The sequence below is a fragment of the Balaenoptera physalus genome (assembly GCF_965194825.1).
Source record: "Balaenoptera physalus genome assembly, chromosome: 9".
Taxonomy (NCBI): Eukaryota; Metazoa; Chordata; class Mammalia; order Artiodactyla; family Balaenopteridae; genus Balaenoptera; species Balaenoptera physalus.
This window is the reverse complement of record NC_138888.1, coordinates 14,797,782-14,809,390: the sequence shown is the minus strand read 5'-3', so window position 1 is coordinate 14,809,390 and position 11,609 is coordinate 14,797,782. Positions and strand designations below refer to the sequence as shown.

At 40.0% G+C, this 11,609-nt stretch overlaps 1 long non-coding RNA gene across 1 annotated transcript in view; it reads left to right on the top strand.

The window, feature by feature from the left end:
• LOC309667417 overlaps positions 1-11,609 on the top strand; it is an 82,220-nt gene that overhangs the window by 15,158 nt on the left and 55,453 nt on the right. The window contains exon 2 of the long non-coding RNA XR_014267760.1: positions 219-300. This is a non-coding gene — a long non-coding RNA (uncharacterized lncRNA). The remainder of the gene's footprint in view (positions 1-218; positions 301-11,609) is intronic.

Below are 11,609 nucleotides of genomic sequence, written 5' to 3'. Positions count from 1 at the left end.
GACAGGCTGTCTGCCTGTCCCAGATAACGCCTATTTATTTGATCCAGCTCTAGCTAGGAAGTTCTGGATTACTGAAATGCGGCAGAATTTCAAAAGTTATTAATTGGCCTGATCACGGACTAGCATGCACACGCTACCTGTTTTCTTAATCTCTGGTGCCGTAACTTATGTGAGTTTGAACTAAGCAATCTGAATAAGCCATTATTTGCTTCCCGAAGGCAGTCAAGTTTTCTGAAAAGCTACGTCATCTAGCAATGCAAAAGTCAGCCACCCTGTCTTTAAAGTGCCCTGTGATTTCAGGTAAGTTCTTTTGGGTCTTGCTGCCTCAGTTTGCTCCCCTGTAAAAAACTCCCAGTCGCTTTTTACAGGGGATGGTATGCACATAAATGCCTCCCCACCACAAGCAGAGTGCTACTTGAGTATGATGTGGCAGTCACAAAAGACAGGGCAGCATACTTTCATTTTGGTTAGAGGAATGCCACACGTTTCAGGAAATGCGCGTTGAGTTCTAAGTTTCGTGCTGTGTCAAGAGGGTAACCGGTTTTTGCTCTCCCAGACGTGCCCATAGAATCCAACATGATTTTTTTTTTAGGATTGGGCTTTATCAGGACTTGGATCACGGCAATGATTCCTGTTCAAAGGTGCCAGATTTCTACTGGCTTTCTGGGCCAGATCTAATAGGCTTGCAGAGGTTGCTGGGAAACTCATCTGGTTTTGAATGCAATGTATGTATCACATATATCATGTATATGGTGTATATTAATGTTGAGAGTGAACTTATGAATATGAGGTAGAAGAAGTATTTGAGTTTTATCTTAACGTGAACCGAGAGATAAAAGAAATGAAATTAGGTGGGCACTTTTGAGATCTAGGCTTCAGACCCCATTTCTACTCCTTACAACCCCTTCTTATTTCTCCAAAGCAAATGTTTGCTCCAATTTTGTGAATATCCTACGAAGACTGCTCACTAGGCTTTAACACACGTGGCTATACTATTCCAGAGGTTAGATGTAATACTCTACAGTGTGTTAATTTTAAAGAAATTAGGAATAAAAATAATGTAATTATCGGAGATAACATGGAGGGGGAAAAAAGCAAAATTTTGAATATGAATATAAGGGTCATATTTCCTAGCAGGATCTTTTTCTTAGACCCTTGGAGACATTTGTTTTGTTTTATGGCAGTGACAGTCAGGAAGAGGATAAAGCTCATGCATCTCAAACTTGCAGCAAGGACAAAGTCAAACAATTATCTTTCACTTCAGTTAACTCTGTATCTTTCATTCAGTTTAGGATATAGAGCTAACTACCTTCTTCCTTCTCCCTAACACCCACTCTAAACCTCTGTACAATATAAATATTTGCACTGCATGTCTGCTAAACATTTTTATGAGGTTTTCTGTAGCTTCTTTGAGTATTTGTCTGTATTCATTTAGTCCAGTTGATCAGAACAACTGCTGGGGCTGAGGACCTGGTAGTTAGGCTTCGGTTTCCCAGAAACAGAGAACAGCTCTGGTTTATGGTTGCAGATTGGCTGCAAAGATTCATAGGCAAGGATGAGAGTGACCCAGCTCTGAATAGACTGTCCACAGTTTTGTAAAATATTCATAGCCATGTTTCACCCGTATTGGTTGAGAAGTGGTCCTGCCCATTCATTTCCATCAGGTCTGTGTCTCTCTCCTTAATCCCCCCGTGAATCTCCCTGCACAGGGTGTAATAAAGTGCTAGTTTTAGATGCAGGTACTTAACAGGTGGCTTTTGATGAAGGTGATGGTGAGGACGGTGAGCTTGCCTTCTGGGCAACATCTCAGTAGACTTCCTCTGGATCATTCCCACTGGACCCTGACAAAACCTTGCACATCAGTGAGTTTATGATTCTTTCTAAGGAGTGTAAAATTTTTTCTTTCACAATCTGAAAGAGTCAGGATGCAGAGGCTTGCATTATCTGTTCACCCCTAAAAATATCTTGCTGGAAAGCTTCTGCTCAGGTCTCCCCTAGCAGGAACTCTCCGGTGAGGATTCAGATATTCGGTAGTTCAATTCAAGTCCACAGGAGACTGCTGAGTCCAAGCCATAGCTCCCATCTCCTTCTAGTTGTGATACTTAACCTCTGCCCTCAAAGTTCTCATCTGCAAAGTAGGGATAATAAGAGTGGCCACTGGGTATAATTGTGTGGAATAAATGATATTAAGCCACTCAATGCGGTCCTCACGTGTTAGAAACTAAATATAATGAAGTCATTTTTATTCCAAGCCTAGTACAGTATCTGATAATAGATGTTGGAGGAATAAATGACCAGACCTCATGGTCAGCACCACAGACACTAGGAGTTTGCATCCATTGGACCGTAACAGGGAACTTGACCTGAAAAAAAGGGCAACAAATGCAGCCAGCTGAGCATGCCGCGGTTGCAATGCTGCTGCTTCTGTAATGAGCACAAAGTGTTGGAAGAGAAGGTGCAGAAACCCTGAATATCCTACCCTCCATCATGACTTCTTTTCCTTTGTGACCCTAAGGATAGTCACATCCATTTGTGATAAGAAGAGTAGCAAAGAAAATGGGCAAATACTTGCTGAGACAAGTATGTATGAAACTTGGTACAAATGCTTCACATTCATTTTGCTGTCCAAAGAAGTGTTTTGCTTGGTGGTTGGGCAAAACCTGAGTCTACGCACGTGTGGAGTTGTACCCTGACTTCTCATTCAGTGTGATGCCAAAGACCTGGGATGGTCTCTCCCTCACTGGCTGTATAACAAATACTTCATGCCCATGAGGTGGTAGGAACAGCAATTATATTGAATATTAACAATTCCCGTTTAGGGAGCTCTTGTTTTGTACAATGCTTTTTAAAGGCATGATCACATTTAATCCTTACTACAGCCTCAAGTGGTAAACAATAGTATGATTCCAATTTAACAAATGAGGACACTAAGGCTTTGCAAAGTTAGGTAGTGTGTCCAGTGTTAGATGGCTTTATAAATGACAGTTCTAAGACTTGAAGATAAGCTTCTCTGTTTCCCAAGCCCATGCTCTCAGCCATCCCTTGACAAAATATTCATTTCTAAAGTTTTTGATCATTATGATCCTTGCTTTGGAGAAGCAAGTTGAGCATCTAAGGCTGACAAGAGATAATATCATACCCTCTCCAGGCCTCAGTATCTTCATCTGTAAAAGGGGAATAATGATATCTGAGTTACAGAAGTTTTATGGCCATTCATGAGGATTAAATTAAATAATGGAAGTAGAAGACCTTTATAAAAAGTTCAGTTTTATGAAATACAAGTTTTACATATGGAATGCATAAATAATGACTTAGTTACAAATCAAATCTTGTCACCACGTGAATGAGAGTGGCCCTGGTGTGGGGCTATGAAATGGGTATGAGAGGTGGGTTGGTTTATGTTCCAAAGACCTGAGAGTGTGTGCAGTGGTGGAGGTGTGGGTGGAGAGTCTTGGCCTCCGGAGCGTGTGGCAAAGCTTGTAAATAGGGTGGGCAGAAGGGGTGGGGCTTTGGCGGGATAGTGGCGGATAGGCTGGGAGTCAGCCTGTTCCCTCTCTGAGTAATCCTCTCCCTGGGGCATCCCTGCAGTCTTTGGGATGCTCTCTGACTCCTCTGAGAAGACAAGTGGCTAGGAGCTGCCCTTGCCGTTCTGTTGTAAAAAACCACAAAGACTGGTTCAGCTGCACACCTGGAGCTTCATTTTCCTAACCCTGGCCTTCAGGAGCTTCAGCTGGCTTCGCTCTTCTATTTATAGCCATCCCCAACTCTCAATTCTTTGAGGTTTCCTGCTAAGAATGAATACAAATGGGGCGCAGTCTTCCAGCTCCTCTTTCTCGCTGCCTTGAAGAAAACGCACAGCCCCTTGTGGGAAGTGGCAGTCATGAGTGGGAAGAGACAGACCCCAACAAAATGACAACTTAGGGAAACTGACAAGTGTAAGACTTGCTAAGTTTGTGTAGTCACAGCTGCTGGTCTAGGTCCTTGCCCTTTGCTGGGATAGTAGATTGCCACTGGGGTTTTGGCATTTCTTTTTCCTCTGATTCCATCAAACTGTTCTCTTATCAGATAGCCAGCAGCTGAGCAAGCTCTCTAAACATACCTCTTCCCCTAGGTTGGTTCAGGAGCCCTTAAAGCACTTTCACAAATGGATAATCTGCATTTCTGAGACCCTTCCTCCCTCTGCTGTTCACAGAAATAGTCTCAATGAGGTATTTCCTTTCAGAATTTCTAAAAAGATACAAAGAAACCCGCAAGAAATTTTGAGTTTATCTCACAGAAAACATTGGTCTTTTGTACACTCATCTTTATTTACTATAGCCATCATCTGTCAGCGTTCATTTCCTTAAAACCATGTACAGTAAAGTAATAAAGATGATCACATCACATCTGATAATCCATTTTAATATACTTCACTTTAAAACTGTGTGACAAATACAGATACAAATTTCTTTCCTTCATTTTTTTTTGCTTATCTTTGTTTCTATAATTAACTAGTGAAACTGGGGCCACTCAAGACAAAAGGACTTAGATGGCTGCCTCTGTACCTTTCAGCAAGAAACACAAAACTCTTCCCCAAAGCCTTTTACCTCACCTCCAGGCTCCCCTTGCATCAAATTTTACTAAAGGATATTTAGAGATCAGAGTTACTCAGAATCCAATACAGTTCATCTTGACACACACTGTTAATTTTTTTCCTGATTTTATTTAAGGAATGAGCTGTGGTTTATTAAGGTCTGTCCAGAGTCTCTGCTCCCAACCAGACTGAAAGTGCCTCAAGTGCAATGATGGGCTTTGTGCCAGCTTCGCTCTAGTGCTGTGGGAGGTCCTGAAATGTTCGGTACATAATTGTGTTCGATAGAGCCCGACATATTCCTTGATCCTGAGGTACAATGTTGTATGATGGCTCTCTAGAGCTTACTTAACTGAAACTTTATGTCTATTGATTAATAACTCCCATTTCCTCCTCTCTCCAGCCCCTGGTAACCACCATGCCAGTCTTTTTTTTTTTAAGTTTTAATTTTATTTATTTATTTATTTATTTATGGCTGTGTTGGGTCTTCGCCTCCGTGCAAGGGCTTTCTCCAGTCGTGGCAAGTGGGGGCCACTCCTCATCGCGGTGCACGGGCCTCTCACTGTCATGGCCTCTCTTGTTGGGAGCACAGGCTCCAGATGCGCAGGCTCAGCAATTGTGGCTCACGGGCCCAGTTGCTCCGTGGCATGTGGGATCCTCCCAGACCAGGGCTCGAACCTGTGTGCCCCGCACTGGCAGGCAGACTCTCAACCACTGCGCCACCAGGGAAGCCCCCATGCCAGTCTTTGATGTTATGAATTTGACTATTTGAGGTACCTCGTATAAGCAGAATCATGTGGTACTTGTGTTTCTGTAACTGGCTTATTTCACTTAGCATGATGTCCTTCTGGTCCATCCATATTGCCACACATTGTAAAATTTACTCTTTTTTAAAGGCTGAATAGTATTCCATTATATGTATATACCACATTTTCTTAATCCATTTATCTCTTGGTGGACTTTTAGGTTGTTTTCACATTGAGCAACCTATTTTGAATAGTGCTGCAATGAACATGGTTATGCTAATATCTCTTCCAGATCCTGATTTCAATTCTTTTGGATGTATACCCAGAAGTGAGATTGCTGGGTCATCTGGTAGTTTTATTTTAATTTTTAAGAACCTCCATACTGTTTTCTACAGTAGCTAAATCATTTTGCATTCCTCCCAACAGTGTGCAAGGGTTCCAATTTCTCCACATTCTCGCCAGTACTTGTCTTTTGTGTTTTTGATAATAGGCATCCTGACAGATGTAAGTGATATTTCATTGTGGTTTTGATTTGCATTTCTCTGATGATTAGTGATGATGAGCATTTTTTCATGTATCCACTGGCCATTTGTATGTCTTTGGAGAAATGTCTATTCAAGTTCTAAGCCCCTTAAAAAATTGGATTGTCTTTCTGATATGGAGTTGTATGAGTTCCTTACGTATTTTGTAGATTAACTCTTTATCAGATATTCGGTTTGCAAATATTTTCTCCCATCCTATGGGTTGTCTTTTCACTCTGTTGATTATTTCCTGTGCAGATGCTTTTTAGTTTGATGCAGTTCCACCTGTTTATTTTGTTTTTGTTGCCTGTGCTTTTGGTGTCATAGCCAATAAAATATGGGCAAGACCAATGTCATGAAACTTTCCCCCATTTTCTTCTAGGAGTTTTACAGTTTTAGGTCTTACAGTTAAGTCTTCAATCCATTCTGAGTCGATTTTTGTGTACTATGTAAGATAGCATCCAACGTCATTCTCTTCCATGTGGATATCCAGTTTTCCCAACACCATTTGTTGAAGAGACAATCATTTCCCCATTGTGTATTCCTGGCAACCTTGTTGAAGATCAATCAACTGTGTATGTGCTGATTTATTCAGGGCTCTCTATTCTATTCTATTGGTCCATATGTTTGTCTTTATGCCAGTACAATACTGTTTTGATTACTGTAGCCTCATAATATTTTTTGAAACCAGAAAGTGTTATGTCTCCAGCTTTGTTTGAACAAGTCCAATTTTGAGGCCCCATTTCCCTCATCAGTTGAATGAAAGCATTGGACTAGGGGAGCCCTATGGTCTCTGTGGCCATGCTTTATGATTCTATAGTTCTTGCTTTCAGCAGTCCACACTTAGAACAGTGAATTGAGATACTTATATAAGCACAGTCAAACCCATGGGCATCTATGCTGGGAATAAAAGACACATCATCATTCCATTGATTTAGGACTCTGACCAGAGAAGGAAGACTCTGATATCGCTTGCAGTTGCCTGAAGTGTTTTATGCTTATGAATCCAGTGATCTGAGGATAAAGGGAAGGGGTCAGATTGTGCTTTCTTTTTGCCTCTTTTTTTTTCTTCTCTTCTAAGGGTAAATAAAAGGCAAGGATACCAATTTAAAAAAAAAAAAAAAAAGAAAAGGCAACGACTTATTGGGGGTTGGGAGTTGGGGGGGGAAGCACACTAAATAATTTAATTTCAGTTACAATAAATCTCAAGTGATAATACTCCACTCCTGAGAATGCTCCCTGGTGGACGATGCCTGGGCATCGTATTTTAAGTAGAAAGGTACAGGGACAGGGTGACATCATAATATTCAGCATGAAGAACATCGCTCACATTGGTTTGCTGGTGTATTCCTCCAGATTATTTAGGCTTCACAAATCAAGCAAAGAGGTACTTCAAATCTAGTTTGTGAAGGAAAGGATTCATAGAAGAGTGTTGTTTTCTAGGAAACAAAAAAGCAGAAAGCAAAGGTCTCCTGCTTACTATGGCATTCATGTTGCATAAGCAATATTGATATAGTTGAGTATTCATCATTCAGAGCAGTTCACAAATTATTCGTGTTCAGACTACACAGGGCCCTTGCTTCACACTCTTCTCACCATCTGGATTCTATCCATCTTACTCCTCCCTCTGCCCTTGGAATAGAAGCGAAACTTAAGTGGGCCAATTTTCTACTTGTTAGCAGCCATGGTAATGTGTTCAGTAGGGAAAGGGATTTATACTGTTAAAGTGAAGGAAGTTTTTGGATTGTTTAAGGCTTTAAGTTGTTGACGGGATTTCTAGAATCCACTAACACCAATATTTGAGAATTGAGTACACTAGGCAAGTTTGTAGATGTACGAAAGTGTAGCTAACAAGGGCTGTATTTAAATTTCTTATCCAGCTCTTTAGTTCTAAATTTATTGCCAATTTTGTTTATCAGACTTATTCTCAGAGGAGTGGTATTTGCTGTGGCCACAAGGAAACATCTGTGAGCTTAAACCTTAGAGGCAGATAGCCAGTTAGAACATTTGGCATTTAAGGCTTAGATTGCAGAAGAGAAAAATTAATCAAGGCAACCCTTAAAACTATGGAGAAGGCAACTAAAAAAAAATGTCTTATCACTGACAAACTGAAGTATTGAGTTCATGTTAATTAAGAAATGTCAGGATTTATAATGAATCAACGAGGAGTGTCATATTATGGCAAGTTTGGAAGTTGATGTCAATCTCTATTGCCAGGATTTATGGTAGATTATATAACAGAATCCTGAGCTCTAAGAGATCAAAAGAAAATGCTGGCTCTTTCTTCATCCATTCTCTTCGGTCAAGCCTACCCAGCAAGAAGCCAAGTGGAGAGCTGAGCAGTTATCTGAAGTGGGCAGTAGAGACAGCCAAAACCAGATAATACATAACCAGAAAGTCACCATGGAGGGAAAATGTGGACTGAAAATAGACGGGAAAGGGGTAAAATGTCAGACAGTTTGGTCAGTGTCCACAGTCCAAATTCACTGGATGACAGCCAATTCCTGGCTTCATGTAATTATTTAGAATGAGTCTAAAAGACTGGAGTTAAAAAAAAAAGACGAGTTCATTACCAAGGTTGTTGTATGTTTATGCAAAATTTCTCTGTATCTGTATTTACTATCTGTGACATGTTGAATTCTGAGTATTTCCAGGGATTTCACTATTTTAGATTTGTATGTTGAGGTGATTGAGGAAGCCCATATAATCTATAGTCTTACATGGAGAAAAAATTTTAGATTAATTGAATGTTATTTAATTAACCTTTCCCCCCTACAGCATGGGCTTATGAATTTTCCATCGAAAACTCTGATTCTCTCTTACCTTTACCATTTCCTCATGTGGCAATTTCTGTATCCCCTGGATTTTAGTAGAACATATCAAGGAATTGTACAAGCCCACTGGAATAGGATTTGCATTACCGTTGGTTAAAAAATAAAAAATAAAACTACCAAAGTCTCAGATCAATGTGGTTTTTTTTCTTCTATTTGATATGAAAACCATAAACTACTTACTCTGAGCAGATGTTTCCTAGACCTAAAATATAGTTATCAGTCCTTGGCCCCTATAAATCTGTCATTGTGTACCTGCTAATCCTGAAGCCTCCTTAATTCAATGTTAAACTTTCCATTCGTTGTTTTTTTATTGAGGAAAAGTTCATAAATTAGGTTCCCTGCTGCTTGGAATTAAGAAAAAACACAGTCAGGCTAGTATTACAGAGAGAAAAACAAAGTTAAGAAGTTAAACAAGTATTTTTTTCACTCTATCATGTCTTGTACGTTGAAAGCCATTATGTATAGCATTTTAAAAACAAAAAAATAACCCAGGGCCTTTTTTCAATAGCTCAGGCTGATGTTTGAAATTCACAGTGAAAACTGCCCACGGAATACTCTTGAAGTACTCCAAGGGAGTCAACTGGAATATCTCATAATAAAGTAAAAATTCAAGAAGAACTTTGCATGCAAGTAAGGATTAAGGAAGTTGTTTTATAAGTAATAGGATAAAAGTGTGTATTAAGTGTCATTGCTAAATTTCTCACTTGCTCTGGGTAGTGACTGCTTTTCCTATCATAGAGCAATGTCTGAATCTCTGTTGTAAACCCATATAACACAGCCACAGCAGGTGCAACTCTGCTGCTGAACTCATGTTTGGAGATACTGTGGGCCAGGACTTTTGGCTCTAGTGGCAAAACTGACCTACAGAAATGGAACTCATTCAATGGACCTGAGTTGATATAGTGGATGGTGTACTTAGAACATCCTCTGTATACACTGTGTGGTCGAAGTTACTTTACATGTTATCAGGGGTGTTAATAAATGTATCTACAATGCTCAGTAGTCCACTTTACATACAGAAAGCCCAAACTTTTTTTTAAAAAAGGTCTTTTATTTCATTCTTTTTCCCCTCAGAGCTTTACCATAGCTGCTAGGAAGTGAAAACATTTCCTGATGTGATTTTCACAACCTCCTTCTTCTTTTGCCAGTTGTATGGTACTAATAAGAAGCAAAATATGTGTGTGTGTGTGTGTGTGTGTGTGTTTAAATTTTTATTGAAGTATAGTTGATTTACAGTGTTGTGCTAGTTTCAGGTGTACAGCAAGGTGATTCAGTTATGTGTGTATATATATATATATTCTAACATATATACGTATATATATGTATATATTCTTTTCAGATTCTTTTCCCTTATAGGTTATTACAAAATACTGAATATTCCCTGTGTCATAGAGTAGGTCCTTACTGGTTATCTATTTTATATATAGTGGTATATATGATAATCCCAGACTCCTAATTTATCCCTCACCCCTTTCGCCTTTGGTAACCATAAGTTTGTTTTCCATGTCTGTGTGTCTAGTGTGTGTGTTTAATTTAACTCTAAAATAGGAGAACATCTTCAGAGTATAGACTTTGTATTCTCAATTACCTACCTAAAAATAGAGACAAGATTCTTACATTCTCAGTCACTGAGAAACCTTTCTATTGAATTGAATTATTCGAAGTGGCAAGTGGCAGGTTCTTAAGGAAAGAAAAAAGCTGATTAGGTAAACAAGTAGTCATTGCACTTTATTTGTGATCACCAAGTAATCACATTGTTTTTTATTTAAAATTTAAAAGAGAAAATAGCTGACTTTCAAGTCCATTTCTCATTTTCTCCATGGAACATTTCTAAACTAGTTAGCAAACCTCTTGAAAAGCCATGCATATATTACAATGAAAGTACAAATTGTCACCATTGCCTAGAAGCCAATTTGAGAGGCTATTTATTTAGCAGTTTGTGAATCCAGTACCAGCATGGGATGTAAAAGATTAAAAGCCCCTCTGGATTGTAAATACCATGCTATCATTTAAAATGTTCCAAAGCACAGGAAGTCTGAGTCAACTGAGTAATCCTGGAAGGTTGATTTTTATGTAACCTGCCCAAATTACAAGGGAGGGCTGGGGTATGGGACCCAGGTCTGTCTGCCAATCAGCTAGAGATGCTAGTGGATTAAACCTGATTTCTCTAAGGATCAAACTGGCATATATTGCTCAGTGGGTCACTTCCTCATTGTAGAACTGGCCTCTTTTAGGGAAGTATTTCAGGAAAATTTTCCGTTGGACCTCGTCTACCCTGCTGTATAGGAAATGAAGGTTTCTAGGTGAAGCCTTTACTTAGTAACTAACCAAAACGTTATTGTCACCAATGCCAGGCTTGGCCACTGTCCTCAAAAGTGCAGTGGGACTGGTCAGGCCAGTCTTCCAAGGGAGGGTGGGGCTGTACTATTGTTCCTGGGTCCACGGAACCTGCAGAGCCTTGTCTGCAAGGGCCTGGCTGACTGCTGGCTGCTTAGAAGCCCCGCAAAACCTCCGCTGGCTTAGGAATTTTAAACAGCTATAGTTTTAATCCTTGTATTAAGAGTCTGAGCAGCTGTGAAGGAACTCTCCTGTGAATCATAGAACTGGGAACAGGATGAACTCCTGGAGCTTCTTACTTCCAAGGAGACAGTGCCCGTAGCTATTTGCCAGCTCAGAGCAGACAGCTAGTTTGGAGAACAAGGAGATAGACAATGAAGAGGAAGGAAGGAAAAGGTTTTTAACCAATAAATGAGTCCTCTACCCACCTGGGGCTGAAGAAAGTAGAGCCAGTACAAACCACTGGGAGTGTGGGTCCTACACAGTTTTTAACATGCTATTCCTTTCCTCAACTTTTGTGTTTCTACATGCTTGTCGGTCTCTGAGTGGGCTTGAATTTCTCTTTGCACTTTGAGGTCCCGGATCGGAAGCTGATTATCCC